The 8591-nt window shown below is 33.8% G+C and overlaps 1 pseudogene; it reads left to right on the top strand.

The window, feature by feature from the left end:
* The first annotated feature begins 4034 nt into the window (after positions 1-4034).
* On the top strand, positions 4035-7052 carry LOC120074153 (annotated as a pseudogene).
* The last annotated feature ends 1539 nt before the right edge of the window (positions 7053-8591 follow it).

An 8591-nucleotide genomic window follows, 5' to 3' on the forward strand; every position in this document is an offset into this window, starting at 1 on the left:
GTGTTCGGATCGTGGAGGAGAATATATAGTCTTTGCAGATTTCTTGAAGGAAAATGGAATTAAGCATTAGAAGACTGTTCAAAGAACTCCTCAACAAAATAGAGTTGCAGAGAAGAAAAATAGAATAATAATGGAACTTGCAAGAAATATATTGAAGGCCAAGAAGTTTCCATATCAATTTTGGGGAGATGTAGTAACTTGTGTTGTTTATCTCCTAAATCGAGCTTCAACTAAAAGTATGCAAGCTATACTCCAAAAAAGATTGCTTATTCTCATATTTCAGATGAGAAAAGAGGTAAACTAGATGATAAATCTGAAAAAATGCATTTTTGTTTGGTACAATGAGAACTCCAAGGCTTACAGATTATACAACCTGTAAGTAAGAAAGTTACTATTAATCGAGATGTCAAGTTCGATGAAGCAAAATTTTCGCAATAGGATGCACTAAATAAAGACCAGAATCCATTACTTGTTGACATGAATGGCAAAGAAGATGCTCGAGACTTGGAGCTTGAAGAGACTCAACCACTGACTTCACCTTCTCCATCACACTCCACAAGTGATGAAGAAACTACTCCAAGGAAGACAAGAAATATTCAAGAGATTTATAATACTTCAAGAAGAATACGAGATGATGAACATGCTGATTTTGCTTTATTTGCAGATGTTGATCCTATATACTTTGAAGAAGCAATTCAATAGGAGAAATGGAAAGATGCAATGGATCAAGAGATTGATGCAATCAGAAGAAACGAGAAATGGGTGTTAGTCAAATTACCAAAGAATAGAAAAGTTCTTGGATTCAAATGGATCTATAGAACAAAACTGAAGCAAAATGGAGAAGTGCAGAAATACAAGGTCAGACTCGTAGGAAAAGGTTACAAACAAAAGTTTGGTATGGATTATGAAGAAGTTTTTGCACCAGTAACTCACTTGGAGACTGTTCATTTGATGTTAGCCCTTGCAGCACAAAATAACTGGAAAGTTCATCAAATAAATGTCAAGTCAGCATTTCTAAATGGGTATTTAAAGAACGAAATTTATGTTGAGTAGCCCCCTGGTTATGCCAAAATTGGAAAAGAAAATAAGGTGTGTCGATTGAAGAAAGCATTATATGGCCTAAAGCAAGCATCAAGAACCTGGTACAAACGTATCGATGATTTTTTCTTGAAGGATGGTTTCTGAAGATGTCCATATAAACACGCTCTCTACACCAAAGAAGACAAAAATGGTAATTTCTTGATGATTTGTCTATATATGGATGATTTAATTTTTACGTGAAATTCAAACATGATGATTGATGAGTTCAAAGAGCGCATGAAGAAAGAATTTGAGATGACTGATATGGGTTTACTTCATTACTTTCTTGGTACTGAAGTTAAACAAGGTGATAATGAGATTACAATTTCCCAAAAGAAGTATGCAAAAGATTTTTTGATAAAGTTCAAAATGGAGAATGTTTATCCTGCTAGTACTTCTATGGAACTGGGTTTAAAGTTAAGCAAGCATGATGATAGTGAAGCTTTTGATGCCACCATCTATAAAAGTCTTGTTGGAAGTTTAATGTATTTAACTACAACTAGACCTAATCTTATGTTCTCAGTAAGTTTATTGAGTAGATTCATGGCATCACCAAAGAGAAGTCATTGGGAAGCTGGAAAGAGAGTTCTTAGATATATTCTTGGAACTGTTGATCATGGAATCCACTATAAAAGGAATATGGATATAACGTTCTTGTTGGCTACAGTGATAGTGATTGGGGAGGAAATATTGATGATTTCAAAATTACTTCTGGGTATGTATTTAATATTGGTTCTGGAGCAGTTTCGTGGGCATCAAAGAAGCAGGATGTTATAGCATTGTCAACAACGGAAGCTGAATACATTTCTTTGTTTGCAGCTAGTTGTCAAGCACTTTGGCTTAGAAAGATACTACATGAATTGAAGTGTCCTCAAGAGAAAGGGACCGTCATGTTCTTTGACAATAAATCATCTATTTCACTTTCGAAGAATCCAGTTTTTTATGGAAGAAGTAAACACATACATATCAAGTATCATTTCATCAGAGAATTGGTCAAAGATGGAGAAGTATATATCAAGTATTGCAAGACACAAGATCAAGTTGCAGACATATTCACAAAAGCATTAAAGACGGACTTATTCTTGAAAATGAAAGATAAGCTCGGAATCAGGGAAGTCTAGCTTAAGGGGGCATGTTAGAAATTAATAAGCTAGATACATTATGGATAATTAAGTATAATATAATATATATTTAATTATATTAAGTTAATTAATGGGAGGGAGTCCTCCCCTCTTTTACCTAAGTAGAAGTTTAGTTTCTCTTTTTTTTTTTTTTTTTTCCTTCTTCTTCTTCTTTCTACATCACATAGGATTAATTGAAAGATCTCATATCTCTCTTCCTTTCAATCTCCTCCCTTCCCTCAAACCTCAAACATCACTAGAGCTCTCACTTCTCCTGGATTCTCACCTGAGAATACTGAGGTCGTTGTCGTGATGGTGTTCAAAGGAATCACTAAAGATAGTTTTCAAAGGTAAGGGTTTATGAAACCTTAATCTATTTCTTTCTTTTTCATAAACATGATATAAATTTTTGTGCTAAATGCATAATTTTTTCTTCTTCCTAGTAAAAAAAATCAATTATGAAAAATTGGGATTTGGGAGATCCGCTCCGCTCAAGGGTCCCTTCAATGTGGATCCTTCACTCCTATGTCCCTTTACATCTCACAAGTCTACTACTTATCTTTTCTCTTCCCATTCTCCCATGTGTCCTTTTATCACTTGTCTTTTCTCTTCCCACTCTCCATGTGGCATTTCCTATAGCTTTTGTTTTAAAAACTGAAACTGAGATACTTTTGGTTTTGCCGGTTCTAATAGACTAGAAATCGATATGTTCATTTTAGTCCATGGTTTTGTCTAAAATTGGATCGAACCGAACCGTGTACATCCCAAATATGAGGTAATTGGAAACTTTTGGTTTCTTCTCTATTCTAAAATTCTCTTACGGACTTGGACATTAGAGCCATTTTTCTTTGTTTTACAGGTCATCTCTTCCTTAAATTACAATTTTATCATTGATGTAACGTGAAGATTGGTGCATTTTTCTTGACCAAAATTTGGCATCAACACAAAATAATCACAACAAAGAGATGTGTTGAATTCAAAAGCAAGCAAATTCATTTTGGTGATCAAGCTTAACATCGAAACTTAGTTGGGCTATACCTGATGGCTTCAGTTTTTCTCATATATGAGTTCGTACAAGATGCTAGCCTTGACCATTTCATATTTGGATGTGCACCATTCGAGAGACGCATTTGGAAATATTTTATTATTTTTTCCCCGTACGTCACATTTAAAAAAAAAAAATTAAACCGGCAATAGACTCATTTTGGTACAACACGTGCGTCAGAGTGAGTTGTCAACTCACTCTGATGCGCGCGGTCAGAATGCGTCTGTTTAAATTTGCGTTTTCCCCCACGTTTTAGCATAAAAAGTCCCACTTTTTTCCTTCATTCCACCGTTTTCATCTTCTCCTTTCACAAATTTCATCTTCCTTTAACGAATTTGTGGCCTTTTTCTTGATTTTTTTCTTCCCTTGACTTTCTTTTTAAATTATTAATTATATTGTTCCTCTCGATTTTTCCACTATCAAATTTAGCTAAATTTCAAAAAAAAAAAATAAAAAAAATTGAAATATACTTTTTTATGGATTCTCAAAATTTGGCTTGGTTTTTAAAATTAATAATAAAAAGTAGATAGAAAATAAAAAAATTAAAAGTGAAAATAATGTCTATTCACTAACTTTTAATAAAACAAAAATAAAAAATAAAATTATTAGGGAACGGAGCTTTAAATGGGTTTGAGTGGTAGGTAGACTGAGATTTACTTTACCAAAAATTCAAAAATGTGGACCAATAGACCTAAAGGCGGCATTGAGAAAATTAAAAGCGACGACTTACTGGACGCGTCAACTGTATTGTTGGTTGCTTAAGATTATAAAATGGGTTTCAAGAGACATTGTTCACTTTACAAAACGAAAATTGAGAATTGAGATGATGGAAACTTCAAAAAGCCTCTTATTCCTTTGCGTCATTCACTTATTCATGGTTTCTACCACTATTTCCCAACAGGAGTTCATTGCACACTCATGTTCAAACATCGGCAACTACAGCAGAAACAGCTTTTCAAGCGAAATCTTGACACCCTACTTTCCTCCATCCTCTCCAACTCCCAAATAGATTACGGGTTTTACAATTCTCCAGCCGGACAGCAACCCGACAAGGTCAACGCTATCGCCCTTTGCCGAGGCGACTGGACTGTGGAGCAATGCAAGAACTGCTTAAAGACTCCGCTCTAAAGATTGTACAGACTTGTCCCAACCAGAAGGAGGCTATCGGATGGTACAACGATTGTATGCTTCGTTACTCAAACGATTCAATATTTGGAGTTGCAAACGTTCAAGTGCTTTCCAGAGATTTCAACACTGGGAATTCATCGAATGTTGATGGGTTCACCAAGCACTGAGGAATCTGTTAGCAAGACTGCAAAATCAAGCTTCGTCTGGAAGTTCTACACTGAAATTCGCAGTGGGAGACACCGAAGGACCGAGCATAGAAGAGAATAGGATATATGGACTTGTCCAGTGTACTCCGGATCTGTCCTTTATGGATTGCACTAATTGCTTTGACACGCTTAATGAAATATTCCGACTGGGAAAATAGGAGCGAGAATATTTGCGGTAAGTTGTTTTCTGAGATATGAGATCTATCTTTTCTACACCCCTCCTCCGCCCCTGCCACCTCCCTCGCCACCGCCATCCCCACCTCCACCTCTGCCGCCGACTCTGCCTCCGGCACCAGGTATCAACGTTCATACGCACATAAACACACACATCTTTCACCATTTTAACAAATGTTTTTGTTTTGTTTGCAATGACAATATGCTTAAGAAAAACTATCATAAATTGCACAGCTTTATTTTGCAGGAAATAATAGCAATAATAGAACAGTTATAATCGTTATGGTGTCCATCGCTTCAGCCATCATTTTCATTGTTGCCATTTGTATCATTTTGAGAATAAGGAAGGCAAAGAACAGAAGGCCATTAGAAAAAGTTTGGAAGTGAGTGGTTTTATAATTCCTCTGTTTCTTTTAGATGACAGTTTTGCTATGATAGTGTGGCTTTTTCAAGAATGCTTGTGGCTTTAATCCTACAATTGAATTTGATGTTCAAGCCTTAATCTACTCTTTAGGTATTGCTCTCGGAGATGGCACCAATGAAATTAGCAGTGTGGAGACAATCGATTTGATTTTGATACTATTAAAATTGCAACAAATGCCTTCTCAAGTGAAAACAAGCTAGGACAGGGTGGATTTGGAGCTGTTTACATGGTATAAAATGAATTAGCTAAAGAATAGCAATGAATTGGAGTTTAAAGTATAAAGTTTTGAGTGACATTCTTTACTAAAAGTTGACTCTTATATTTTTAGGGTAAGCTACCTAATGGACAACAAATTGCAGTGAAGAGGCTTGCACATAATTCACAACAAGGAGATGTTGAATTCAAAATGAAGTCCTTTTGGTAGTCAACCTTCAACATCGGAACTTGGTTAGGCTATTGGGATTTTGCTTGCATGGAAGCGAAAGACTTCTCATATATGAGTTTGTACCAAATGGAGCACTTGAACACTTCATATTTGGTATAATAGTTGTTCTTTTCTTTGGTCTACAAAAAATGGAAAAGCCATAGCTTTCATATATCGATGACATTGTAGATTTTGGGAAGCGAACTCTATTAATATGGGAAAGACGATTCAAAATCATAAATGGCATTGCACGAGGGCTTCTTTACCTTCATGAAGATTCTCGTCTTCGAATCATACATCGTGATCTCAAAGCTAGCAAATTTTGTTGGATGAAGAAATGAATCCAAAGATTGCAGATTTTGGTTTGGCAAGATTGTTTGAAGTAGATGAAACTCAAGGCAATACAAGTAGAATTGTGGGAACTTAGTAAGTTTCAAATATGTTTATTTTTCCTTTAAAATATTGTGGAATAGTTTATTATCTATTGTTATTATTTTTGCAGCGGCTACATGGCTCCAGAGTATGTTATACATGGACAATTTTCAGTGAAATCAGATGTTTTTAACTTTGGCATTTTGATTCTTGAGATTTTGAGTGGTCAGAAAAACAATTGCTTTCGCAATGGAGAAAACGTTGAAGATCTCTCCAGCTTTGTAAGTATATAATATACTTCTTAAAATTTCTATATGTAACGACACTTAAATCAGCTACCAATAGTATTAGAAGATTTTGATATTAAAAAATGGTTTGTTTATTTATTGTTTAAATTAGTCTGTTTTTGCAATCTTGTTATCTCTAACCCATTTGGTAACATAGCTTCATCCCCAGACTTCAATATATTTGTTTGAATTTGTTCAATTTGAACTTTAAATGCAATATACCATAATTTATAAAGATCACCAATATAACTAACTATCCTCGATTCTTATTTTAAAAAATCAATGACAATAACTATAACCATCGTGGGATTTTCTTGTAGGCTTGGAAAAATTGGAGGGCTGGAACAATTACAAATGTCATAGATTCAACACTCTTGATTGGTTCAAGAACTGAAATGATTAGATGCATTCACATTGGACTATTGTGTATTCAAGAAAATGTAGCAAATCGGCCAACAATGGCTTCGATATTTTTGATGTTAAGTAGTTCTTCTCTCACTCTCCCTATACCTTCTAAACCTCCATTCTTCAGACATAGTAATAGCACCTATGAAATCAAACACAATGTTAAAGTTAGATGGAACTAGTAATTCTGGAAGTTCAACTCTTAATGATATTTCAATTACAAAGCTCCATCCTCGTTAGATTGTTCCCCAAGAATACAGGAAACATATGCTATTTCGAAAGTTGTTATTTATTTTGAGAAACTATAGATTCGACATTAGATAAGTTATTTGTTTGTATTTTTATTGTTTAATGGATCATTAACGGGTGTGAGAAAATATGGTTGAATATAATCTATTATTTCCTCTCAGATTTGATTTTGATTTATGTCATTTAATGAGTAGTTAGTTAAAATAGAAAATAACACTAACTATCTAGAAGCTCCTTGAACGATCTACATAAATAACTTAAATGTAAAGTTAGACTTGTTGCTAACAATTCTAAACAAAAGAAAGAATTAAACTTTTTTTATTCATTCTCTCCGGTTATGAGAATCACATTCATTATATTGTTAATTTCAAGTGCAGCAATTTTATACAAGTATTCATCAAATTGATGTAAAAACAGATTTTCTAAATGTTTAGAAAAATTAAATTTATATGGACCAACTTAAAGGTTTTATAGAGGCAATAAATAAAGTGTGTAAGCTTATTAAATCATTACATTACTTAAAATGACCTCCAAAGTAATGACATGAAAATTTTTATTATTGCACGTTAAATATTGATTATAAACTAAATGAATGTGATAAAAGCATTGATTATAAATCATGAAAAAATTTTCATGTTATTATTAGTTTATATGTTGATGATTTATTGATCTCTAGTTCAAATATGTTTGTTATAAATGAAACAAGAAATTAGCAGCATGGAGACCATTCAATTTGGATTTTGAACCATTAAAATTGCAACAAACTATTTCTCAAGTGAGAACAAGCTCAGACATGGTGGATTTGGTGTTGTTTACTAGGTATGGAAATGGATTAAGGAATAGAGCTTAAGGTGTAAATTGATATAAATTCTAACTAGAGATTGAAGTTTTTATTTTCAGGGTAAGCTAGCTAATGGACAACGTAACACAATGAAGAGGCTTCGCAAATAACTCACAAAAATGAACTGAAAGTCTTCTCAGATATGAGTTTGTACCAAGTGCCAGTCTTGACCAGTTCATCTTTAGCTTTGGTGTTTTAATTCTTAAAATCGTGAGTGGCAAAAAAAAAATAGTTGTTTTTGCAATGGAGAAAAGATAGAAGATCTCTCAAGCTTTGTAAGTATATAATTCACTTTTTGAAATCTTCTCTTAACATAACGACACTTCCGACGTTGTTGATAATGTTAAAGGGTCGTTTATTTCACGGGAATCTAAGATTTCTATGAAGTGGGCATCTAAACTACCACATTTGTTTTACGGTAATGTAAGATGCTCGAGCATCTAGAGATTCACAGACATCCAAGGATGCCCTTACAGAGGGCATTTCAAGAGTTTTAGATGCGCTCTTGAAACATGAGTTTTTCGAGGTTCTTGTATTGATGGGATCCTTTTTTACCTTTTTAACCCTTTATTTTTCATATATAAAAAAATATCACTCTTCTTTATTTTCATTTTATAATTAAAATAAATATTGTCAATTATGTAATTCATCACTTTCTTTGATTTTATTGTGGCCTTTTTAATTTTTTTTAAAATTATTCAATTTCAAATTAAAATTAAAATTAAAATTTATTTTATAAAAAATGTTAAATTAATTTGTATTATTCTGTAGAAAGGAGGGAAGGGGAGGAGAGGGGAAGGGAGGAGGGAGGGGGGGGGAAGGGAGGAGGGGAGGG

The sequence above is a fragment of the Benincasa hispida genome, chromosome 3, assembly GCF_009727055.1.
Source record: "Benincasa hispida cultivar B227 chromosome 3, ASM972705v1, whole genome shotgun sequence".
In the NCBI taxonomy this organism is placed as follows: Eukaryota; Viridiplantae; Streptophyta; class Magnoliopsida; order Cucurbitales; family Cucurbitaceae; genus Benincasa; species Benincasa hispida.